We start from the raw sequence: 27,431 nt of genomic DNA on the forward strand, positions 1-27,431 counted from the left end.
TTAGAAGAGACCAGCAATGAGTGCTAAAAAAATCATAAGTGTCACCCACTTTGAGAAATACGCCTACCAGTGAGCAGCTAAGACAATCGGTACAGAATAGTGGTTGAAAACATAGGGTTTGGACTTGGGTCTGAGTTCAAAACTCAGTTCTGTTACTTACTCAATGTGTGACTTCAGATAAGTGACTTCACTGTTTGTGCCTGCCTCCTCATGTATAAAATGAAGATAATTAGATTGCCTACTTCTCAGGATTGTGGGTACACGATGGATACAAGTCATTCAACACAGGGCTGAGCACAGAGGAGGGGCCTAACATGGCAGTCGTGCCAATGAGTGCACATGGAGGGGATGATAGCAGCTCTAGGAAAAACCCCTGTGTGAAACCAAGTCCCAAGTTGCGATCAACAGGATAATCCATGAGCCAGGATGGATGCAAAACCAAGGGAGGTAAAATAGCTTCACAAAGTGTCCTCAGCTCTCCGAGCTTGAGAAACTTCATCATTCCTAAGGAGGAATGGGGCGCTTCAGGCCAGTGGAAGAATGGAGCCTCCTAGGAACAAGTAATATTCCTAGGGGGAGTGTGTCCATGAGACTTCTTTATCTCAGTGTTTTTGAGTTACAACAATCTATCAACAAGACAGCTAAAAGAAAGCTGAGTAAGATCAGAAAGTATATAAACGATGAAATAATTATCCCAGAGACAGTAATGAGATACATATTTTATTTATTTATTTATTATTATTATTTTTTGAGACACGGTCTCACTCTGTTGCCCAGACTGGAGTGCAGTGGCATGATCTCGGCTCACTGCAGCCTCTGCCTCCCAGGCTCAAGTGATTCTCCTGCCTCAGCCTCCTCAATAGCTGGCATTACAGGCATGTGCCACTACCTCTTGGCTAATTTTTTTGTATTTTTAATAGAGATGGGGTTTCACCATATTGGCCAGGCTGGTCTTGAACTCCTGACCTCAAATGATCCACCCACTTCGGCCTCCCAAAGTGCTGGGATTACAGGCGTAAGCCACCACACCTGGCCAGTAATGAGATACATATTTTAGTTGCATGCTAAATCTAGTTCTGAGCTTCCTGTTAGCCAAGGTGAAAAGGAAAATCCAGCAAGACACATACTTCTCATTGTCTGGTTAAAAGTAATTTATCAGTTCTTCAGGAGGGGGAAACTTGCAGGTATTCAATCTTAAACAGAGTGTATAGTACACATCTTCCTCAAATAGCACTTAATAGGGTAAGGTGTTTCATCAAAAAGCAGTTCTGTGCACAATCTAGACATGTTATTTATCTCCTCCTAGGAAGGAATGGGGAGCTTCAGGCCAGTGGACGAGGCCCATGGAGCACAGCACATGGGTTCCATCTGCCCCTGTTGCCTCTGCAGCTTTCCTTGGCTGCAAGGTAAGCACAGTCACCGCCAGCACAGTCCCAGTAGACTGAGTCACTTGCCCCTCCAGGATCCAGTGTCCTTTCACAGCACAGATTTCCTCTTGTCTGGGAAAGAGGTTCAGGAATGTTGGCTCCGTAACTTTTCCCCGATCACGTTCAAAGACAAGAGTGTTGTCATATATCCTCAAGTATCATGCTTTCTTTCTTTCTTTTTGTGAAAGCAAGTTTATTAAGAAAGTAAAGGAATAAAGAACAGCTACTCCATAGGCAGAGCATGGAACAGTTTCAGGATGAATCCGTTCCACCTCAGATCAGGCATTAGATTCTTCTTGTAAGGAGCGCACAACCTAGATCCCTGGGATGCACGTTTCACAATAGGGTTCCAGCTCCTATGAGAATCAAATGCCATGGCTGATCTGATGGGAGGTGGAGGTCCCCAGAGTAGCCCCATGCCATAGTTTAAAGAGAGATTATTATTTTATTATTTTATTTTTATTTTTATTTTTTGAGATGGAGTCTTACTCTTTTGCCTGAGCTGGAGTGTAGTGGTGTGATCTCCACTCACTGCAACCTCTGTCCCCCAGGTTCAAGAGATTCTCCTGCCTCAGCCTCCTAAGTAGCTTGGATTACAGGCATGCACCACCACACCTGGCTAATTTTTGTATTTTTAGTAGAGAAGGAGTTTCGTCATGTTGGCGAGGCTGGTTTCAAACTCCTGACCTCAGATGATCGACCTGCCTTGGCTTTGCAAAGTGCTAGGATTACAGGCATGAGCCACCTTTCTCGGCCGGGAGATGACATTAAAAATCATTTTGATTTTATCCATTTAATGTCAATAAATAAATCTCCCTCCAACCAGTGTTTGTGTCATCTTATCTTTGCTTTCTGTCCAATCAGGTGCCTATGTATTTCTTGTTTTTTACTGTATAATATGTTGCTTCATATTCTTTCTTTTTACACTTGGAAATGGGCAGAGTGTTATTATTTTAAAACCTCCAATCAATGGTATTTGTAACAACCTATATCAAAAGCTTCTAAACAATGAGTGCACTGGCCAAGGGAAAAAATAATTTTATTAATTTTAAAGCGTCACACCTACTTGATGGTGGGAAAACGCAGAAGAAAGAGCAGCTGGTTTTAAAATAATAACAACAGCGATGACATCCACAGTAATACTGTGTGATTTGTCTTTGCAAATCTAAGAGGAAAAGCCAAACTCCAAGAAACCATTTGGTTTAGTGCGGAAATAAGTCACAGGTTAATTTCTCCTTTCAGTGAAATACTATTCAAACTGAGTATTTATATTCTTCCCTTCACCAAAATGCAATTGAAAATGAACATGAATCTTGTGGGAATTTAAGCATTGCATATTGTCTAGTTGACAGAGTCATTTATAAAAGTTGGGATATTTTATACCCCATCAGGGCTTAATTAGGGTTTATAAAGATCACTGGCAGTTGAAACAGAAATATTGTATTCTTCCTTTCCCCAATGACTTTCCCTTGTTCTTTTATGAGGGCCTTTAAAACTCATTTAAGTCTTGCAGAAGTTAATCAGAAAGATAGATACTAGCCATTCTCCAGGGGAATCTGCTCCTCTGAGTTCTCCTCCTTTCCCCCAAATGCCTTGGGCCGCCATAAGTAGAGTTAGTTCCAAATTCTGTCCCTTCTCCTAATAGAGTTTTGAAAGCAAATTTTCTTAAACAAGAAGGTGATAGAAAAGACACACAAAGCTCAAGACATCTGCACTCAGAGAATTTTAGCTGACTTAGGCCAAAGGATTAAAAAGTGAACTGTTTGGTAACTCCATACAGCGGAAAATGCTGACAAATGGTATCTCTGCACAGGAGATATTAACACTCTGACTGCGAGGGTGCAAAGTTGAACAGATGGCACCTCTAAATGCAAGACTCATATAATCTATTTCCACTAGTGTTTTTTGTAAACTTTTATTTTAAATTTGGTGCTAAGAACAAAAAAAAAGTGTGTTAATGGCACCATTCAGGGACAAACTTGCAGCAGCTTCTCTTTAAGAGCTCAATTCATGTGTCTCTAATTTAGTCTGTGATTCTCATCCTCTTCCTGTTCTTAAGTTTTCCTGGGAACCAGCGAAGGTGAGACTTTGAGAGAACTAGGCTGTATGGCCAGATAATAACCATACTAAGGGTTGTACTAAAACAGGACCTCTGAGGCACTTTACATCAAAATCAAAACCCGAATCATTCTCACTCTGGCCTGTCTGCCTTACTGCCTCTGCATATCCACGCTGAGCATTTTATTGAGCTGCAACTAGGGGCAAAAGGTGTGCAAAAATCTTATCATGGACTGTTTATTTTTTTAAAGATAATGGGTTGACCAAGGCATAGTTTAACTGACAAAGCAAATTGTCAAAACATGTTCATCTTAAGTTAGTTGTTAAGTCTTGGGTGAGACTATAAAATGAGAATCTTTTAGAGTGTTTAGAATCTACAAATTCCATCCCTCTGGTTATATAATATAATTATTTAATAGTTGTTTTTGTCATGTTGCTCACAGAACAGATATTTGGGGAGCTGCATTTTTATCTTGACATGTGTACATGTCTAATCTTGTCAACCAAACCCTAAGAGCCCTCAGAGGAGAGGCTAGATCTTATACTGCCTTGCATCCCCACTTCACCAGTTACAAAGATTGTATTAAGCACTCACTAAATGCGTGTCAACTGAGCTCTCTAGCCAAGTTCAAAATGAGAGTGGAAAGATCACAATCAGATAATATACAAATACAAAAACTGTTCAAGAAAGTGGGTGCTGAACAAAATCACTTTGTTAACAAAAAAAAAAAGCCTCATACTCAGTAAGCTCTGGGTCTCTTCCTGTTGGTACACTTGAGTGTCAGCTACAAGAATGTCATCATTTCTACAGAAGAACTGGCTGACCCCATAGGAGTTCAGATGCACACATCCCATCACTACTCTGCCCCGTGCTGCCCACAGACAAGCATGGCATCATTCTGACCCTCAGGTGCAAGGCACAGAAACTGGCACTAGATAATTTAATGATTACCCTGCAAACGGTATTGGGCAAATCAGAGTATCTCTGGGAGACCCAGAAAATGTGGTTGGAGGTCAGGCAGCCAAGAACAAGTTTCAGATGATGCTGCAGAACTTGTCTGGTAGACACTGATGTGGCTGTCACAGGGCACAGATGCTATGATTTGCACCACAATGCCACCACTGCCAGTACTGGATGTTAGATGCCATCCCCAGAACCACTGCCACGGCCACCTCTGGAGGTTAGATGCAGCTGTTGTTGCTGTTTCCAAATTGTAGCCCCTGGGTAGAACCTGCTTCTTTACTGCACCAGCTTTCGTTTGTTTTGAGATGGGGTCTTGCTCTGAAGCCCACGCTGGAGTGCAGTGTGGCATGATCATGGCTGACCACAGCCTCAACCACCCGGGCTCAAGCAATCCTCCTGCTTCAGCTTCCTGAATAGCTGGGACCATAGGTGCATGCCACCATGCCTGACTATTTATTATTATTGTTATCATTATTATTATTTGTAGAGACATGTTCTCACTATGTGTCCCAGGCTGGTCTTGAGCTCCTGGGCTCAAGGAATTCTCCCACCTTGGGCTCCCAAACTACAGGGATTACAGGTGTATGTCACCACACCAGGCCCGCACCGGCTTTTGATTGGAGACCGAGGGCTCCCTCTAGTCCTATTGGTGGAGATTAAGCCAAGCATTGTGCCCTAAGTGCAAGGGAAGCTGGAAAACCAGTCTGTAGCATTTTTGGCCTCTATAAAAGAAAGAAGGCTGTGTGTCATATGGGGAATGCCTGCTTAAGGGCATGGTATTTTCCAGGGATAGGAAGAGGCTCAAGTGCTGGGTAGATAACAGTAATGACAAATGCTCACTGCACTCACCATTTCATTAAATCTGGGGTTCTCTGCAGGGCTGACTTTGTTCTTCAACAATCCGTCGCTGTTAGCCACCATTCATTCCCTCACTATCTTGATGCTTTGTAGTATCTGCTTACCTACCTATGCACTCATTAGCCCATAAGCTCCCTGAGGGCAACAACCCTCACTGCTGTATTCTCAAAGCCCATCCCAGTCCCTGACACAGGGTTAATAAATATTCCACTGATTCATAAAAATGTGTGTCCTTGGAAGCTGGGCTCTAGGCAAGTTACAAAGAAGGGATGTTGGGGCAGTGGGAACAACTCTAGTCTGTTAAACTTTTTAAGCACTGGCTTCAGAGTACCTGTGAACCACAAGGAACCCTACACAAATGTTTGTGCGCATGTGTATACGTGCATTTCTCTATGGAGAGGATCTGTTGTTCACACCGTTCTCTCAGAGGAAACAAGGGCCCCTAATATAGACAGCATCTATTTATGTTTGATGTGTGCTTAAAGGAATACAGGCTTGCTATGAATACTTTGAAAACACAGCAAAATCCCACCGTAGGGTGTTTCTGTGGAACATAGCAGCATGTTCCTTTCTTTATTTACATTTTTAGAAAGATAAAAATGTCAGTATACACATATATTAAGTATAAAAATGTGGAGTCAATAGAAGAAAAACAGCTTAAAATGAAAGTTTGGATTCACCTTCCACTGTTAGCTGTATATCTTGGGTAACTGGTCAACCTCTCTGAACCTTGCCTTCTTTGTGGATAGATTAGGGGTGATTCTTACTTCTAAATATTGCTGGAAAGATTAAATGAGATGGTTTGAGTAAGTGTTTGGCAAAGAGCTGGAGCTCAACACACAATATGTTTTCTCTCTATATCCAAAATTTCTAACAGCTAGACAGACAAGATTTCTAAGTTAAATTTACTCCAGCTTTAGAAAAATTTTACTGTATTGTTCTCTGTCTCTGATTTCAGTACTTGGGAATTTGATGTTGGGATTCAACTCTCCACTTTCAATGACGCCTAAGGAACAGAGTGGCATGTCAATTGACAGAGGAAGGAGTGTGTTTGTCTTATGGCATCATTGAAATGTTGGCTACTGAAGGTCCTAAGAAAGTGAGTGTCCCTGGGGTTCCTGGCTGAATGTTAACAAAGAAACAACCTGGGCAGATTTGAAACACAAATTAGAAGGGCCAGTGGGAGAAGCACTCTCCCCACCCCGCTTCAGAGCAGATGATCCTCAAGTTCTCTCTTCCAGAGAGGTCCCTCCCATCCGTTCTTGTACATTCCTCCTGACCAGCCCCCAACCTCTTTCCTTGACCCAAATGGTCGACAGGTTCAAGAACTAGCCAGGGTTTTATAAGAAAGAAGAAAAATTATCTATGGTTTTGCCAGCTCAAATCATGACATATTCAAAACTTTTGAAAAGCACTTTCATCAGAAAAGAGAAATAATAAAATGGCTAAAGGAGACTTAAAGTGAATCGTTCCTGTATCCATGTGGTATAGTAGAGGTCTCTCTACCTGTCAAACTGAGCTCCTAAAAATCCATGTGAAAAGAAACAGAACTGATCATGGCTTCACCAGGCCCACAAGAAAGACCACTACTGCCTTAGAGAGTAAGAGTAATTTATTCACAGTTACACAGCTTAGTGGTGACGGAATCAGGCATCAAATCCCCGTGTTTGGCTCCCTGAGTTTAGCCACTATGCCATGCTGCCTTTGAGGCTCGAGTGAGCTTGGGATTCCCTAGAAAGAAGCTTCCCTTTGCTGGCTGGTACCTATTGGAAAATCCCATCCTATCTGTTTGTTCCTCCTTGATGGAACCCAGTGCTCAAGAAAAGAGTACTACAGGAAGGGGAACATCACACTCCGGGGACTGTTGTGGGGTGGGGGGAGGGGGGATGTACAGCATTAGGAGATATACCTAATGCTAAATGATGAGTTAATGGGTGCAGCAAAACAACATGGCACATGGATACATATGTAACAAACCTGCACATTGTGCACATGTACCCTAAAACCTAAAGTATAATAATAAAAAATAAATAAATTTAAAAAAAAAGAGAAAAGAGTACATCCCTTCTTTGTAACTTGCCTAGAGCCCAGCTTCCAAGGACACACATTTTTATGAATCAGTGGAATATTTATTAACCCTGTGTCAGGGACTGGGATGGGCTTTGAGAATACAGCAGTGAGGGTTGTTGCCCTCAGGGAGCTTATGGGCTAATGAGTGCATAGGTAGGTAAGCAGATACTACAAAGCATCAAGATAGTGAGGGAATGAATGGTGGCTAACAGCGATGGATTGTTGAAGAACAAAGTCAGCCCTGCAGAGAACCCCACCAGGAAACCTGGGTCTTCCTCTTGCCTAGCGCAGACCTCTCAAGTGTAGAAAGATTCCAAGGACACTCATCTGTCAGAGGGCCTCACCCATCACCTGAATTCTGACTTGAAGACCAGTATCTGTGCCCTGCCAACCAAAAAGTTCTGGGTACAAAGTGGAAAGGAGAGTTTTGTGCTAGTGTAAGCTATCAGAAAAAAACCTGTAAAGGCAGGATCATTTATATTAACTAAAGAGATTAGGTTTTGAATTATTAAATTTGTTCATGTAACAGTTCTTAGGAAGTGATCCAAAACATAGCATACATATTGTGATACAAGTGAGATGATCTGGAAAAGGGTTTTAGATGTTATTTTTCATCTTCAAAGAAAAAGTTACATTTCAAAATGTCTTTGAAGAAGACTTACTGTGGTTTTAAAAATCCAAGAATTCTTAGAGTTGGGAAGGTCCCTAATGCTTATCAACTTCAATGTTCCTCCCCACCCATGTATCGCCCCCACCTTATGATGCCTGAGTTTCTCCTATGCACTCCCTCACTCTTCAAGCCAGTCAAGAAACAAGCATTATTGTCTCCATTTAAGGGTGTTTTAGAAATCTGAGGCCCCACTTCAGACCTACTGATTGAGAATCGGCATTCAATCAGGTCCCTAGGTAATTCATACATACATGAGAGCTAAAGCAGCGCACTGCTTCTCAGCCTTAATCACACATTTGAATCACCAGAGAAGCTTTCAGAAACTACTGAAGTATGAGCCCACCTTCAGTGATTATGGGTTAATCCCTATAGGATGCATCTGAGCAAGGGGGATTGATTTATTTATTTGTTTTATTTATTATTTCAGATTCAGGGGTACATGTGCAGGCTTATTACATGGGTATATTGTGTGATGCCAAGGTTTGGGCTCCTAATGATCCTGTTGCCCGAGTAGCAAACCCAGTGCCCAGTAGGTAGTTTTTCAACCCCTGCCCTCCTCCCACCCTCTCTCCTTTTGGAGTCTCCAGTTTCTATTGTTCCCATCTGTGTGTCCATGTGTACCCAATGCTTAGCTCCCATTTATCAATGAGAACATGAGGTATTTGGTTTTCTGTTTCTGAATTAATTTGCTTAGGATAATGGGCTCTGGCTGCATGCATATTACTGCAAAGAACATACTTTCATTCTTTTTTATGGCTGCGTAGTATTCTGTGCTGTAGAGCGAGCACATTTTCTTTACCACCACTGATGGGCCTCTGGGCTGATTCCATGTCTTTGCTATTGTGAATGGTGCTGCAATAAACATATGAGTGCAGGTCTTTTTAAAACAATTTATTTTCCTTTGGGTATATACCCAATAATAGGATTGCCGAATCAAATGGTAATTCTCAGTTCTTTGTGAAATCTCCAAACTGCTTTTCACAGGAGCAGAGCTAATTTGCACTCCCACCAACAGCGTATAATCATTCCCTTTTCTCCACAACCTCATCAACATCTGTTATTTTCTGACTTTTTAGTAATAACCATTCTTGCTAGTGTGAGATGGTATTTTACTGTGGATTTGATTTTCATTTATCTAATAATTAGCATTTTGAGCATTTCGAGCATTTCTTCATATATGTGTTGGCTGCTCATATGTCTTCTTTCGAGAAGTGTCTATTCATGTCATTTGCCTACTTTTAATGAGCTTTTTTTTCTTGATGATTTAAGTTCCTTATAGAGTCTGGATATTAGACCTTTGTTGGATGCATAGTTGCAAATATTTTCTCCTATTCTGTACGTTGTCAGTTCACTATGTTGATTATTTCTTTTGCTGTGCAGAAGCTCTTTATTTTAATTAAGTCCCATTTGTCTATTTTTTATTTTGTTGCATTTGCATTTGCTTTTGGGGTTATCATAAATTCTTTGCCTAGGCCAAAGTCTAGATAAGTATTTCATAGGTATACTTCTAGGATTATTATGGCTTGAGGTCTTACATTTAAGTCTTTAATCCATCTTGAGTTAATTCTTGTATATGGTGAGAGGTAAGGGTCCAGTTTCCTTCTTCTGCGTATGGTTAGCCAGTTTTCCCAGCACAATTTATTAAAAAGGGTATTATCCTTTTCCCATTGTTTATTTTTGTTAATTTTGTCGAAGATAAGTTGGTTGTAGGTGTGCGGCTTTATTTCTGGGTTCTCTACTTTGTTCCATTGGTCTATATGTGTATTTTTGTACCAGTACCATGCTGTTTTGGTTACTGTAGCCTTGTGGTATAATTTGAAGTCAGGCAATGTGATGCCTCCAGCTTTGTTCTTTTGCTTAGAATTGCCTTCATCTATTCAGGCTCTTTTTTGGTTCCATATGAATTTTAGAATAATTTTTTTCTAATTCTCTGAAAAATGACATTGGTAATTTGACAGGAAAAGCACTGAATCTGTAGATTGCTTTGGGCAGTATGACCATTTTAATAATATTTATTCTTCCAATCCTAGAACAGGGAATGCTTTTCCATTTGTGTTGTCTATGATTTCTTTCAATAGTCTCTTGTAGTTCTCCTCATAGTCGTGTTTAATCTCCTTGGTTAGATGTATTTCTAGGTACTTTTTTGTGTGGCTATTGTTAATGGGATTGAGTTCTTGATTTGGTTCTCAGCTTGAATGCTATTGGTGTATAGAAATACTATTGACTTTTATACATTCATGTGTATCCTGAGACTTTGTTGAAGTCATTTACCAGGTCGAGGAGTCTTCTGAGAAAATCTTTAGGGTTTTCTAGGTATAGGATCGTATCGTCAGTGAAGAGAAATAATTTGACTTTCTCATTTCCTATTTGGATGCCTTTAATTTCTTTCTCTTCCCTGATTGCTCTGACTAGGACTTCTGGTACTATGTCGAATAGGAATGATGAGAGTGGACATCTTGTCTTATTCCAGCTTTTAGAGCGGAATGCTTCCAGCTTTTGCCTATTCAGTATGATTTTGGCTGTGGGTTTGTCATAAATGGCTCTTATTATTTTGAGGTATGTTTCTTTGATGCCTAGTTTGCTGAGTTCTTTTTTATCATTAAGAAACATTGGATTTTATCAAATGTTCTTTCTGCTTCTATTGAGATGATCGTAAGATTTTTGTTTTTAATTACGTTTATGTGGTAAAACATATTTATTAATTTGCATATGTGGAACCATATTTGCATCCCAGGAATAAAGCCCACTTGATCATGGTGAATTAACTTTTTGAATGTGCTGCTGGATTCAGTTTGCTAGCATTTTGCTGGGAATTTTTGCAACTATGTTCATCAGTGATATTGGCCAGTAGTTTCCTTTTTTTGTTGTGTCTTTGCCAGATTTTGGTATCAGGATGATACTGGTTTTGTAGAATATTGTAGGAAGGAGTGCTTTCTCCTCAATTTTTGAAATAATTTCAGTAGCACTAGTACCAGCTCTTCTTTGTATGTCTGGTAGAATTTGGCTGTAAATCCAACCGATTCAAGGCTTTTATTTTTTTTTTGGGTTGGTATGTTTTTTAAAAAAAAATACTGATTTAATTTCATTACACGTTATTGGCCTCTTCAGGATTTATGTTTCTTCCTAGTCCAATCTTGGGAGACGGTGTATTTCCAAGAACTTATCCAGTTCCTCTGGATTATCCTGTTTGTTTGCATAGAGATGTTCATAGTAGTGTCTGAGGGTCTTTTACATTCCTGTGGGACTGGTTGTAATGTCACCTTTGTCATTTCTGACTGTGATTATTTGCATCTCTTCCTTTTTTGTTAATGTAGCTAGTAGTCTCTCAATTTTTTCTTTCAAAAAACCAAATTTTCATTTTGTTCATCTTTTGTATGACTGTTTTGAGACTCATTTTCACTTAGTTCTGCTCTGATTTTAGTTATTTCTTTTCTTTTGCTAGCTTTGGGTGTAATTTGTTCTTGTTTTTATAGTTCCTTTAGGTGTGAGATTAGGTGGCTAATTTGAGATTGTTCTATCTTCTTGATGTGAACATTTAGCACTATAAACTTTTAACACTGCTTCTGCTACATCCCAAAGGTTTTGGTATGTTGTGTCTCTATTTTCATTTGTTTAAAACATTTTTTGATTTCTGTCTTAATTTCATTGTTTACCCGAAAGTCATTCAGGAGTAGGTTGTTTAGTTTCCATGTATTTGTGTGGTTTTGATACTCTTGGTATTTATTTCCATTTTTATTGCACTGTGGTCAGAGATGAGAGCAAGGGGAGTTTCAAATGCTTCCCAGGGGATTCTAATATGCAACAAAATTTGAAAGCCTTTGCTTCTTTAGCATATTCAACAAGTGGTTGCCCTGACTTTAAAAAAATATATTCAGAGACTGTCAAAGCCACCTATCCCATTGTAATTGCAAGGTGCCACTTGATGCAAAATTTGAAAAACTGCCTCTATGTAATGTGTACACTCCTGGTGTAGTTTCTGTCCTTAGAGGCCTTACAGAAAATGCCAAATCCCTGCCGAGGTGACTAACTCATCTGACTTGCTCAGGACCTTCTTGACTTTAGTACTCAAGATCCCAAGTCCTAGAAAACCCCTCAGTCCTGGGCAAACTGAGATAGTTAGGATAATGTCACCCTTCCAGGTATTTTCTTCCACAGGCTAAGTATAAATGTTTTTCTTCATTGCATTCACTGTTCCTTAAATTTCTAGGGAAACACCTAGATCTGTTGCCCTGCAATACTGGGTCTATCAACACAACCTAGAATGGCATTGAACCCTTAGGTTATGATGTCAGAAAGGAGTTATCATCACAAAATAAATTGGCCTTTGCAAAGCTTCTGTTTTAAAATATTGATTTTAAGAGATTCTTCTTTGAAAAGTAACTATTACCCGCTGGGAGCAGTGGCTCATGCCTGTAATCCCAGCACTTTGGGAGGCAGAGGTGGGCAGATCACCTGAGGTCAGGAGTTCAAGACCAGCCTGGCCAACATGGTGAAACCCCCTCTCTACTAAAAATACAAAATTAACTGGGTGTGGTGGAGTGCGCCTGTAATCCCAGCTACTCGGGAGGCTGAGACAGGAGAATCACTTGAACCTGGGAGGCGGAGGTTGCAGTGAGCCGAGATTGTGCCACTGCACTAAAGCCTGGGCAAAAACAGTGAAATTCTGTCTCAAAAAAAAAAAGAAAAAGAAAAGAAAGAAAGAAAACAAAAGGAAAATTAACTATTATCAAATCTCTTTTCTATAATATGTTTGTGTTATTTTCAAAAATTTTAGGTGCCAAATTCTACGCATATTCATCATTTTGTTTCCCTATCATCTTCCAATGCAATCATTGGCCATAATTAAATTACCAAGAAAAAACAATAAATTATAAAATGAACTTGTGAAACGAAAAATAATCAACTGCAGAAGTCTTCAAGGTAATTGTCTTAGTTTAAATTAATTTTTAAAATAATCCTAATAAATGTGTTTATTGCAGTGTTACTTGAGATTGTGAAGAAAACTGGAAATAATGTAAATGTATAATAGTAAGGGATAAGTAAGTTACAGACTAGTCACTTGATAAAATGCTAGTCTACAATTTAAAAATATGATTATAATGACTATGCAGCAGCATAGAAATAATATTAAATGAAGCAAAAATTAAGTAAAGCAAAATCCATTCTCGATTACATGTATTAAAATAACAATTTCATGTGGATGGAGATTTAAAGGAAACATTTTATGCCATATCACAGAGGGTGGTATAAGTGCTGCTGACTTTATCCTTTTTTTAATTAGGTTTCTGTTAATGTTGTCAAACTAAAATAATGACAGAGAGGAAGGCTCTCAAAAAAATATATTTGGGAATATGCAGGGGATAGTAATTTTGCAATTTTGAGACACGCGTGTTATGGTGGATCATTGGCATATACGGAGAGATTGGAGCAAGAGGAAACTTCTAAAGGCAAAGAGAAGAAATCCACGTAGGCTGGTTTGAAACAAAGTTCATTGGTCACAGAAGCTCATTGCTGGAGTTGGTATTAGCTCATTGGTAGATAGTAGGGCGGCTTATCTGGAATGCTATAATCTTGAGGAATTTATGGTGGTAAGTTATGTCACATGGTACATGTAGGGCATGTAGGACATGTGGGTTTGTGGAATGTGCAGGGATTTGTTGTGATAAGGAAAGTCTTAGGCATGAGTGTGAGGTGTGTGAACTGGGGATATGAATTGGGATATCAGCCACATCAATGTTAAAGGAGAGCAGATGGTAATCTAGGCAGCCCCACTTCTGGCTCTAAGTGTCAAGCAGGGCCCCTCACTGGGCAGGCTCTTTTCATGCCCACTTAACTCTATTTTGTTAGGGTTTTGACATAAGCGACTTCATTTTGGTACTGGCAACTTTCACAATATTATTAGTATGAGAGAAAAAATGTATGCTCTCAAGCCTTGGTAATTATTTTTAATTCATTTGATCTTGTTTAATGCAACATTTCTATCCATGAAAGATGGCAGAGGGGAGTGATTGCAAGCATGCACTTAACAGCTAACACCAACATCTCTGTCTCTCAGCTTCCTCTTCTGGGAAATGGAGAAAATACAGGCTACCTCATAGTGTTGTGTTATACTAAGTGTACACACACACACACACACACACACACACATATAGTATCTCTATTCTGAAAATTCAAAATTTGAAATGCTCCAAACCCAAAACCTTTTGAGCACCAACAAAATGCTCAAAGGAAATGTTCACTGGAGCAGTCTGGATTTCAGATTAGGGATGCTCAGCCGGTAAGTGTAATGCAAATATTCCCAAATCTAAACCAATCCAAAATCTGAAATACTTCGAGGTCCAAACATTTTGGGTAAGGGACACTCAACTTGTGTATCTATCTAATTGTAATAGATAGAGTAGATACAGATATACAGATATAGCTATTGATAGATGTAAAGAGTGTGCATGATTGACTTCTCGGTGTGTCTATTGTTGTGTGAGTCTCTATGTGTATGAATGTGCACACACACCTATCTAAAGTTATCCATGCACTTGTGGATAGGACTTGAGAATCATCTACCAAATCCTTTCCTTTTACCAAGGAGGACATTGTGCCCTGTCCTGGAGTGTGATCTACATCAGATCATAGCATTAAAGCTGAGCAAATGGGAATGTGGACAGCCCCACTCCTGACCCTGAGCGCCAAGCAAGGCCCATCACTGGACAGCGGCCTAGTGGTTGGGAGGGTAGGCTCCACACTGAGATCGCCCAGCCTTGAGTCTTGGCTTTTCTGCTCCAAGCAGGTGGCTAAGCCTCGCTACCCCTCCTTCTCTTCACATGAGGACTGAGAACAAGAATGTCCATCTCATGCTTACTGTGAATATAAAAAATGAGATAATGCATAGTGCCTAACAGATAATGAGAGCCAACGAATGTCTGTTGTGATCAGAAAGTTTCCAAGGGTATCCAACCCAACAATGTTTTATCAACTAGAGAAAAAGCAAAAACAGTGTAGATTGTCCTTATGTTTAATCTCAAAAAAATGAAGAGCAGTAACACTTATTAAATGCCTCTTAATGTATACATAACTTTACATGGGCAATCTCAGTTAATTCCTAAAACTAGGAAAGGCACAATATTAGGCTAGGCAGGCACAGTATTATTATTCTCATTTTACAAATGAGGAAAATGAGCCTAAGAAAAATTATTCAATGAAAATTTATAATAGAAGACATAAAAATAGTTAATGAACGTGTAATTAAGCCCACTAATAATCAATGAGATGTATATAAATTACCAGTGAGATGATACTTTTCATACACCTATTTTTTTCCTTATCATTTTTGAATAAGATTATTCAAGCTTGTATGGTTGGAATGAAGTGCTGTTAAGAAAGTAATCTTGTACAACTTTTCTGGAGAGCAATTTGGCAAGGTGATTCATGAGTTTGAAGTTCATGTTCATACCGTTTGGCACACTATTTGAACAAATTAAAATCTATTTTAAGGAAATCATCCAAAATGTAAATAAAGATTGATGCAAAAAGATGTTCATCATAGTGTTATTTATAATAGCAAAAAAAAGAAACCATGTAAATGGCCAATATCAGACTAAGGCTAAATATATTACACACAATGTACAATTATATTAATATAACTATTTAATATGATGTTTATGAAGGCCTGGAAAATGCTGATATAATGACATTAAGTGGAAAGCAAAGTACAAAATTATAAATGCAGTGTTACCTCAATCATATTTTAAAAATCAGGGAAAATTGAATGATAATATACTTAACATATTATAGTTATTAAACTGAATGATTCCTTTCTTTCTGCTTCATACTTTATCTTCATTCATTTAATGTGTATTAGAATTAGAAAAGGTGAAGTGAATATTGTCTAAGACAATACATAATGCAGGACAGAGCCTAGATGTAAAGCAGCCCATCAGATTCTGAAGTTACATTTATTCTACCTCATCAGGGGCCACAAACTCAGAAGTTACATGGCCCATCAAGTAAGGTTAATGAGCCAAGAGAGTAGGGTGTCAGTATGACAGAAACAGATATTTTTCTCTCTGAGTAGTAAATTTGGGGTACTAATATCTTTTCCCAGAATGACACTTTACAGGTTATATTATGTAACATATAAGTAAAGTTGGAATAAGGTTGAGTTCTGTACATCTAGAAAGACAGATGCTTGGTAAAATTCTAGGGGAAAAAAGTGAACATTCTTGCAAAACTGTTCACAAGACTATAATTCAAATGCCTAACCCAGCATAAAAATGTTATTCTCCTGGGAAAATCTCACCTTCTACTTAGGCACCTGCTTTCCCAATTTTTGTTTTGAGTTTTAATTAAGGAGTTAGAATGGATTCCTTTCCCCCAGTGTGTAACAACGAGGACCTAATGGGTAGGCAGCTTTTTCTGTAACAGCAGAATGTCTTTGTCTATTTTCCATAGTAAATCTCAATTCGCTGGCAGAGCACTTTGCAAACATTTTGTATACTGCAGTGTTTAGGTGTTTTCCAAGATTAATTGTTTGCTAATATCCCAAATTACCCTCTGTAGGTACAAGCGGTTGTTTTTCTTCCTTTGGCATAGTCCTTTTATTTTGACAAGAATGTGACAAAGGATTAATTGGATCCATTTATTCTTCAAATGTTTGACTCTCAGGGAATTTGCTAGTTCTACTTCTAATCAAGAGCTAAACTGGCAAGTGGGTAGTTAGCAAAGTTGGCTGCACATCTGCAAATATCAAATGTCTGCGAACAAGACTAAGAACTCTCTCTCTCCTTTCTGGTCAGATGGTTTCATTTAAGATCCAAAGGGTCAAGGGTCACAGCATGACCTCATCAAATTAGACCCAACTGAGAGAGGTGTTTAGCACAACAGAAAGGAAATAATCTGAAGGACATTAAATGCAAATGAAATTGCCATCTGCAAACTTCAAAAAACACCTGATCTAAAAAAATAAATCTCCTGCTTAAAGCTGAAACCTTGCCTCCTTTTCCCCTCCAGAGTGGACACAGAAGTTTGTTCTCGTAGCTGCCTGACAATCACTCAACTTGCCAAAGTCCATTTGCATTTAATATTCCCCTCCTGACTTTTGCAAGTTAAAAAAAATTGACAATGATCTCCTCGAAACATGAAGAGGAAAGTTCAAGCATGGATACTACTCCTTTGCTTCTTGTGCTTGGCTGGCCAAATTGGTCACAGAAACCTGTGATTTCTAAAACTAGAAGCCAATCACTTTGGGGCAGGTTTGCATGAACATGGATGGGAAATTCCATGGCGTGGAGTTATGAAATGAAGGTCCCAAGGGTGACGGGAATTGTAGTTTATTTTTTATTTATTCAGAATAAAAGTCTTTCCATGCCAGGGACCATGCCAGGCCCTGGAGATACACTGCTAAGCTCACCAGACATGGTCCCTGTCCTTGAGGAACTCAAAGGCAAATAAACAAGTAATTGCCTTAAAGTGAAATAAATGCTCAGAAAGTGTGGTTCACAACAGTGGTCATTCTGGAATACCCAGGCACCACTCATGTGGTCTTGTCCTGCCCAGATCCAACCCAGATAGAAAGGAGAACAAGGTAGATGGTAGCACGTGGCAGTATCTGAACCCTTGCTCTTCTCTGGGGTGCTGGAGTAAGACCCTTGGGGGACACTGTTGTCGGATCCATCAGCCCTGCGACCCGGCAAGAGTGGGACACTTCACCTATCTGACCCTTGTTTCCTTATCTGACTAAAAACAAAGGCTGACAGGTAGAAGTGGAACTATTCTGTTGGTGTAAGGAGTTTCTAATAACATAAACTTCGGGCAGAATTCGACAAACTGCTTTCTGAGAAGGTGAGATTCTCCCTCACAGACTCTGTTCCAGAAAGGGGTGAAAAACCACTAGCTAGAGACACTGGTGGGCAAATAGGAGTGGAGGAGTTGATGACCTTTAAAGCAAGTTCCAGCTCCAGCATCAGAGAAGACTAAGAGAGGTTTATTTTCAGTTGTAAATCTCTCTGGTTCTATTCATTTGAGTGAAAAATGAATTGGCTCACATTATATTATTGAAAAACTCTCATTTGCCCAAAAATAGCAGTTGGACGGTGCTTCTCGGAGTCATTCAAGGCTAAGACTCTGAGTAGCTTAAAGCAAGCATCCTCTTTGACAAAATTTAAGTTTCCTAAAAAGACTGTGTATAATAACTTCTTCAGATGGCCATCAATGCCCCTTACAGAACTTATGTGATCAGTAAACCACTTGTGATCTTCATCAAGGTCTGTGCGATTTCTCCTGATGATGTGTGGGGTTTGTCTTTGTGGCATTCTTGTTTGTGGCTCATGAATAGTAGTTTGTGTCATACACAGCAGTGGAAACTGGGAGATTTTGCACGCCGTGCCACTTGCTGTTTTATTTTGGGTAAGTTCCTTAAGGTTTCTGAGATTTAGCTTTATATTTATAAAAGAGGATTGTAAGAAAATGACCTACAAGGATTTTATACACTGTAGAGAACTATGGAAATGAAAGGGGCTACCATTGTCCTTTAACCGTGTTGGACACCAGGTATCCCATGAATGATGATGAAGAAACGTTAGGAATGGAAACAGGGATCTTCCCGTATCATGACTCTTAGGGGTCTTTTTGTTGCCAATGTGAACTGAGGAAGGAACTACGGGCAACTATTACTTCAGAGATAATAATTAGTTTGCAGTTCTGCTTCCAGTTTTCCGAGACTGTATAGGAGGCAAGTAGAGATCATAGCTCATGAGAAAAAGTAAAAATTTAAAAAGTAAATTTATTGCCCTGAATAGTATCTTGTTTATCCATTGACCAGGTCCACATCCATTACATGCAAGAATTCCTTGCTCTGAACTTGTTAATTTATCCTGTGAAAGCATCTGGGAGTCAGGAAGAGAGAGGCCAGTAACTTCAGAGGATGTGAGAGATGGCAGTGGGGCCAGGGTGTTCATTCGATGATGCAGTGTCAACAGTTTTGGGTACCTGGGCTTAGTGCAGCAGCTTTCTCTAAGACCCATGGAGACACAAGCAACCATGCACGCTGTAGAAGCACATGGAACAGTGGAGTGGAAAGTGGAAGAGAGGGCAGTGGAGAGGAGCAGAGGGGAGTAGAAGGAGGTGCAGACTAAGAGCAAACTGGACCTGGTGGCTCCTGGTTCTACCATTGTCTGTTGGCAGCCAGGTTTCAGGAAGTCAAGGGGCTCAGTTCACTCATCAAAGCAAGAAAAGAACTGAACCATGTACCCTCGAAAATCTTGGCAATGATGTAGCAGAAATTTTGCAGGATTTGGCAGTGGAAAGTCCCATCTGTAAAATACACCAGTAAAACCTATCTCACAGGGTTTTAGAGAGGATTAAATGAGAGAATCAAGACAGAAATCCTTAGTAAAGTGCTACATAGGCGTCATCAACTGGTTTATGGCTCCAGAAGTGAAAGGAAAAGAATGAAGATGGAGAAAATATGCACTGAAGAATATAAATGGTTTTTCTCTAGCAAAGAGGGATCTGAAATATTAATGGCTAACGCTGGCTTCCCTGCAGCTAATGCACTATATTCAATATTTTTCACCACTAAGTATTTTTTAATGCATCAATAGGTAAGAGAAGCCAGACAGAAACATTTAGATCCTGGACAAACAATAAGGGAACTGCACATTCACGATGGTGTTTTGGCCTATGTGGATGGAATATGGAAATTCATCTTGTATTGCAGGGATCCAGAAACTTCTTGGACCCAGTGGTGATATAGGATAACTTCATCAGCTTGGTGCTTGCTAAGAAAGGAGAAGGAGGATTTGGGCATAAGGCCTAACTGTCATCTTCTTGGGTTTGGGGATGATGACACCTCATCGATCTTGTGTCATTTCAGAAAATGGCCAATCGCCTCCCTGCCTTGGAATTGGGTCAGGGAGCAGCCGTCCAAAAAGGCATTTGTTAACAGTGAAGAAGCAGTCAGTGCAGGTAGCAGGGGATTTATGCATTTGAGCCCAGGAACGCTGGCTGTGGGGGTGCACATCTGGCCACAAGATGCTCTCTGGCTGCCTTTTGGATGAAGAGGCTTGGTCAAAGGAGGTCATGGCAGGTTCAGTGGGATTGCAAATGGGGGGGCTACGGTGAAAGTAAACAAGCCGCTCTTCTGACTTCAAGCTTCTCCCAAACAAGGAGAAAAGAGATGCGCTCGTGTGTATTTGCAAGATCACTGAACTATTTTTAAGTGCTTGGAAACTCAAAGCTGACAAATCTCTCATCAATCAATATTGAAAGTTTTGTGTGAGAACAATGACAATTAAAAAGCTACCCAAATCAAAAGAAAACTGCTGTAAAGTAATTACAAAAGGGGTTAAAGAAAAAAAAATATGTCGTTATGTGCTATTGGTTCTGCAAAGTCAGTCAACACTTAAGTCTACAGAATTCTTACACAATAACTTTTTCTGTTTTCCTCAATTAATTTTTAAAAATTATATTAATAAAAGATTTTCGTGCATTTAATAAGGTTTCTTTCATTTGGTTTTATTCTTTCTGTTTTAAATTCAATATTGTAAACTAGTAGTCAAGAGTTTGAATAATAAAGACAGGAATTAAAATGATCACTCTGCAACTTTTTCAGTAGAGGGAAAGACATCCCCCAAAATGGTCAATGACTGATTTGGGATTGAAGTTCCAAGGAAATCATTTATTTAATAAAATTTTTGCAGCAGTCACCAGTCTTAATGCCATATTACAGAAGAAAAATGTGTTCAGCAACAAGACTGACTTTTTCCCACGTGCTTTAGGTTTTGAAAATACTGCTACGGAGATATCTTGATTTTACATTCACTGGGCTTCACAGTTTGGGGACCCGTTTTTATATTCATTTTCTAGTGTAAAAAGTATACATCATGAGGGCCATATAAATCCACATGTGACTTCATTTTGACTTCTCATGGGGGACTCCCTCCAACCCCCATCCAGTGCCCTAGATAAAAAGACATGTCCTTGTTTCTTTTCTTCTAAGAACAAGATCTTTCCCTTCTAAAATTCCTTCCAAAGGTCTTAATTTCTAGCTCCTGACTCTGCTCGGGCCTTAAAACTGAAGGCCCCAGCTGTTAGGGCCTCTGTCTGGGTCCATGACCCTACAGCAGCCTCTCCACAGCTAGCAAACTTCTGCACTTGCTTTGCGAGTTTGCTATCAATTTCTGGCACGCAGAGATTTTCCTTTCTTTCTTTCAAGCTCAGCTATACATTTTTCAGTTTGTTAGATTGTTTTAATTTGTTTGCATTTTGCCCTGAATTTCAAGGGGATTGTAACAGACGGAGAGTTTCACATTGGCTCAGATCACTAAGTTGTTAAAACTAGAATCCCACAATAATGTTGATAAAATTCACTCTTCCAAAAGTTTCTTCAGATGGGTTTCTCATGAAATTGATTCTTATAATGTCACCTTATAATGCCATGTCTCTTCCTGTCACATGAATAATAATGTATTCTTGAAATTGGCCAGGCCTGATGGTGTCAGAGGAAGAATGTTAAAGAGGAGAAAGGGGTAAAGTATTACTCCTGCCCCTTCCTAGCCATGTGACCTGGGACAAGCCACTGACCTCCATCTATTCGGTGGAGACAATAATGTCAGCTCCTCACAAATGTGTGGGGGTACTAGAAAATTCGAAGACTGTTACTTCTCGTTTGGTTTTCACCAGTGGCCTTACCAGGGTTCCTGGCTAGGAAGTATGATGAGTCTAGAAGTTCTACTAGTTTTGAGAACTGTAAAGATGAGAGTTATTCTGCAACATACAAGGAGTTTTTAAGGCAGAAAAAAATTAATGTTCCCCTGGTATTTCTTGTACAGAAGCATGGTTTTCTATGCTCACTATGAATTTGTGCGACCCTTATCTCTCATGCCATGTAGGGATTAAGTCATCAAATGGAACCCCGCTACTAGTTCCACCCAGGCAGATACCTATATGCTCCATGCATAATTTCAGCCTGATTCATTTTCTTTTCTTTCTTTGTCTCTTTTTTTTTTTTTTTTTTTTTGAGACAGGGTCTCACTCTGTCACCCAGGCTGGTGTACAGTGGCACAATATTGGCTCACTGCAACCTCTGCCTCCCGGGTTCAAGAGATTTTCCTGCCTCAGCCCCCTAAGTAGCTGGGATTACAGGTGTGCACCACCATGCCTGGCTAATTTTTGTATTTTTGGTAGAGATGGGGTTTCACTATGTTGACCAGGCTGGTCTCGAACTCCTGACTTCAAGTGATCTGTCTGCCTCAGCCTCCAAAAGTGCTAGGATTACAGGTGTGAGCCACCATGCCCAGCTCTGATGCATTTTCCCTCCAAATAGTCTCCTTTGACCCTCCTTCATCAAGCTGGATGTGTGTTTGGAGGTGAAAACATTTTGTGTCAGAGTGTAAAGTACATTGTTAATAAAGACAAAAGTACAATACAACCAAAGTATAGGACCTAGAGTCAGAGCTTGGGAGACCAGAAAGGGTTGATCTCATCCACTTCCCCTCACATGGAAGAAGAAGTGGGAACGTTTCCATACCATTGTTGTGTTTTCTTTTCTTAGGTGACACTTAAGAGAAAATGCCTTGGTTACCCAAGATTTTGGTCCAAGAGTAGAAAGTCTTCAGATACCTTCTTAGGAATCTTTCTATCTGGAAGAAGAGAAGTGTGTGAGAAGGGTTATCTTACTGAGAAAGACCCACTGGCTGGGCCATTCCAGGAGGGGCAGTAGACCCCAGAAAAAGAAAGGGCCCATCCAGATTGCTGCAAATGCTTCATATACATTCATGCTCTTAGAAAATATGTTTAGGAGCAGCAAAAAATAGGTAAAGTTTCAATATTCTCTAGGATTTCTGACAGATTGGTGACCTTTCTCAATTCACATCACAGAATTTGTTTATTCATTTCCCACCCATCACAGAATTTGTTTATTCATTTTCCATCCATGAAAAACGACTTTATTCCTTCAAAGTGAACGTAGTCAAAGTTTTGAAAATCTACTTCATATTAACTGTAAAGTTTAAAACAGAAATTGGTATTTCCAAGAAGAGTAATACTAACACTCTATTGAGCAGTATGAAAACTTATATGAAACTTAACATCCAGAAAAGTCACGTGGCACTTTCTAAGGACAACCTGTAAATTTGTGAAGTAACTGACATTTTGAGAGAAAAATATTTTTTGTTTCATCCTTGTACTTTTCTAAATGATGTGGAGTTCTTTATAATAAAAGTGAGTATCTTTTACAAAAAGTAGTAATTTTTCTTGATAAGTGAGGAGCAAATATTCCAATAGATATTAATAATTCTAGGTACTAAAAATATAGATAATTGTCATTTTCTTCTTCCATGCACTATTCTATGTTTTCTAAATCTCCCAAAGTTAAACAAGTATTAAGAAAAATACTGAAATCGAGATAATGCAATAAGAACATAATCATTGTTGTCTATAATTTTAAACAACTCTTTAAAGAGACATTTGATTGAATGTCACTAAGTAAACACACAAATATGTAAACTTTCAAAATCTCTTATTAGGTCCTGAATGATAGATTTTCATCACAAAGATATATGAAATTTTTAAGCTGAAATAATTTATGTGTTTTAATTTAAGACATCTGCTTTTCATTTGACTAGTTTAAATACCTTCTGTACAATATTTAGATTCTTTATTTTTTTACTCAGCATCATTTTTGTTTGACCATCCTTTCAGTTTGAGAAATTTTAAAAGTCCCAATACATTGAATATATAAATCATTTTTTAAAAAATACAAATTGACAACTCTGTCTTGTCACACCACATTATTCCCCAAGCTGCAGGGTTAAGTTCTCAAAAGAGGTCATTCCTCATGTTCGTAAAATTGTTCTCGTCCTTGACAACAGAAGGAGAAAAGGAGACCAGTTCACAAAGTTACGTTTCCTTCCTTTGTGGCTTTTTGAGCATTTGCTCTACCTTACCAGATTCAAGCACTTCTATTGAGGGCGATAACATTTAACCAACATGTGCAAGCCTCCACTGGGTACAAAGTGCTATTCTAGGTAACGTGGCGGATTATAAATAAGACACAGTTAAATCATCGAGGAGTTTATGATTTACTAAGGGAGACAGAGATGTAACTAATTCATCTGATTAAGGCAATATGTAGTAAGTGCCTTGATAAGGTGACAAAGAAAAATGGGATTGCAGTTCAAGAAGACATGAATTCTAAGTATGGAAGGAGGAATGAAGGAGGGGGAAATCATCCAGGCCAGGGTTTGAAGGGTGACTGGTAGGAGATGTGCGCTCCAAAATGAAAGGCTGTATAATGAGAAGAAAGAACTAAGCTGAGAGAGACAAGAAAATTTACAGCAGGTACAAGGAATGGCAAGAAGGCTGTGTGGTTGGCTTGTGGAGGTAGGTTTAGGAAGGTTGCAGTGAAAGATAAAATCGGAAAGAAACTTTGAGTCAGACCCTGAAGAGACAGAAATAGCATATTAGGAGATTTGAGGGTTTTTTTAGATGATAGCAGAAGATGGGCATTGAAGGTTTTTAAGCATGAAAATTACATGATCAGATCTGCACTTAAGGACAATAGCTCTGGCCAACAGTCGGGGAAATGCATTAGAGGAAGAACACATGGGAGACCAGTTAAGAGGATATTGCAATGGTCCAAGTAAAACTTTAAAAATGACCTGAATTAAGACAACAGTAGAGAACACGGGAGAAAAGGAATAGCTGTTTCAGAACCTTGAAGAAGATGGATGGATAACTTAGAGACCCATTAGATGCTAGAGAACGAGAGATCATAGATGACCCCCAGCTTTTATACTTCAGGAACCAGAATGGTGGTTTAACCATCATCAACTTTAATAATGGGAATAACTGAGGTTACTAAGGAAAAGCTTCTAAATCTTGGAAATAGGCTTCAAAAATTACTGCATGCCTTTTTAATGTACTATTGGAGTATTGTGTCACAATATTGGACTCTAAGGAAATGTAACTTTGTTTGCCTTACTATTACTGTTGACTAGGACTCAGAATCAGTAAGGTTATGTTAATGTATAGACTTTTATAAGTTGCAAATGAATTTTGTATGGTACAGACACAGAGGATTTCTGTCCAGTAGAAAATAGAAACCTAAAGGTAATGATTACATCGACCTGTGGGACATTAAACAATTTTACATCTGATTTAGCACTCTTAGGCCAGCATTCTTTTTAAATACCCTCTTAGAACCTGATTTGTCATTCTACTGGTTCCCTCATTAATGATTTGAATAAATACTTGACATATGCTCACTCTATACTATATATATTTTATTATAAATGTTTTTAACTTCTTGGTAATTATACATTGATAGGGCCTGAAACCAGTAATACGGAAATACCAATGCTTTCCTTGCAGTAATAGGCAAATCAGTATATTAAAAATTGTCCCAAAAGAGGATTTTAACAACCAGAGACACAAAAGTATGTTTTGATTGAGAAGACAATGTATCCTAAATATTTAGTTGTCCAAAACCCTATACAAGGCTCACTAAAAATATTTCCCATTAGTGCAATTTACTACCTTCTGATAATATTGCAATGATGGTAGCTATGTCTTTGCCCACATTCTTAATTATTTAAATAGATAATTTATTTAATTATTTATTAGATATTAAATATTATTTACTTAAATAATTAAGGACAGATTACCAGGATAGGATTGTCGATTCTAGGGATATGCACATTTTTCTAAGGCTTTTTATATGAACTATCTAATTCTACTGCAATCTATATTCCTACCAAATGGTGTATGTGAATATTCATATCCCTAAACAATTAGCATCAACTAGCATTATCTTTCTTTGTTTAATCTATACGAATTGAATAGCAGAATAATAGTTTTAAGATATCTCAGCTGACAGAGAAAACCTCAGCCCCTCCAAGCCCATTGTTTAAAAGCATGTAAAATATATCATCATAAAACGAATAAATGCATAACCAAGCCAGAAATTAGTCAAGGAAAGTACCTGGAAGCCAACTTCTCCGAATACAGCAGCACTGAGTGAAAGCAGAAGCAGGGGAGCTCATGGGAATGGGAGATGGGCCTGGGTGGGGAGGGGCTCCAGAGTCCCCACCAGAAGGCAAGGGTAGGATATAGTCCCCCATCACGCCCAGATATTGAATGATGCTGTGTGCATAAAGCCAGGAGAAAGAAAGAGTAGCCAGTTCCTTGTCAACTATGTGAGACTGTAAGTGGGAAAATGAGTCATCTCCAGGACCTAGAACAGGACTATACCACATACCAATGTGGTGTCAGACTCCATATACTCATTTGGTACAATAATTTAAAACTGAAAAATTAATTTAAAAAGTGATTCTAGAGCAACAAAGTCTATGGGTACCTACAGAAATAAAAGCTAAACCACTGTGTGAGGATACTTTTACAATATAGTAATGAGATTTCCAGGAAAACAACCACTACTGGCCGGGTGCAGTGGCTCACGCCTGTAATCCCAGCACTTTGGAAGGCCAAGGTAGGTGGATCAGCTGAGGTCAGGAGTTCGAGACCAGCCTTGCCAACCCCATCTCTACAAAAATACAAAAATTAGCTGGGCATTGTGGTGGGTACCTGTAATCCCAGCTACTCAGGAGGCCGAGGTGGGAGAATCGCTTGAACCCAGGAGGTGGAGGTTGCAGTAAGCCAAGATCATGCCACTGCACTCCAGCCTGGGTGACAGAGTGAGACTCCATCTCAAAAACAAACAAACAAACACTACTAAAAATGACTTCACGACAGAAAATTACAAACCACATGGGGAAATAAACCACGATGGAGGAAGATGAGACCACATAACCATGGGAATTATGCACTCCAAATACTGGATATAAAATAATAATTTGAAATAATCTTGAGAATATTCAAGGAGTTAAGGAAGTCAAAGAAGCCATAAGATATAAGCAGAGCACTACTGAGAGAGACAGAGAGAGAGAGAGAGAGAGAGAGACAGAGAGTCAGAGACAGAGAGACAGAGAGAAGGCAGGTTTGAAAATAACCAAAAATGGGCCGAGCGTGGAGGCTCACGCCTGTAATCCCAGCACTTTGGGAGGCCGAGGCAGGTGGATCATGAGGTCAGGAGTTCAAGACCAGCCTGGCCAAGATGGTGAAACCCTGTCTCTACTAAAAATACAAAAAATTAGCCAGGAGTGGTGGCAGGCATCTGTAATCACAGCTACTCGGGAGACTGAGGCAGAGAATTGCTTGAACCCAGGAGGTAGAGGTTGTAGTGAGCCAAAATCATGCCACTGCACTCCAGCCTGGGTGAAAGAGCGAGACTCTGTCTCAAAAAATAATAAATAAATAAATAATAAATAAATAAAAATGAAAATAACCAAAATGGAAATTTCAAAAACAAACCCAATTTACAGGAGAAATATTA

The 27,431-nt window shown here is 39.2% G+C and overlaps 1 protein-coding gene across 1 annotated transcript in view; it reads right to left on the reverse strand.

Annotated features, from left to right (window-relative positions):
• Positions 1-27,431, reverse strand: part of LOC116483022 (protein CASC2) — a 162,579-nt gene that overhangs the window by 43,052 nt on the left and 92,096 nt on the right. The window contains exon 4 of the mRNA XM_058435971.1: positions 22,569-22,680. The gene's annotated coding sequence lies outside the window, so the exon portion shown is untranslated. The remainder of the gene's footprint in view (positions 1-22,568; positions 22,681-27,431) is intronic.

Source organism: Hylobates moloch, unplaced genomic scaffold (genome assembly GCF_009828535.3).
Source record: "Hylobates moloch isolate HMO894 unplaced genomic scaffold, HMol_V3 SCAFFOLD_3, whole genome shotgun sequence".
Classification (NCBI taxonomy): domain Eukaryota; kingdom Metazoa; phylum Chordata; class Mammalia; order Primates; family Hylobatidae; genus Hylobates; species Hylobates moloch.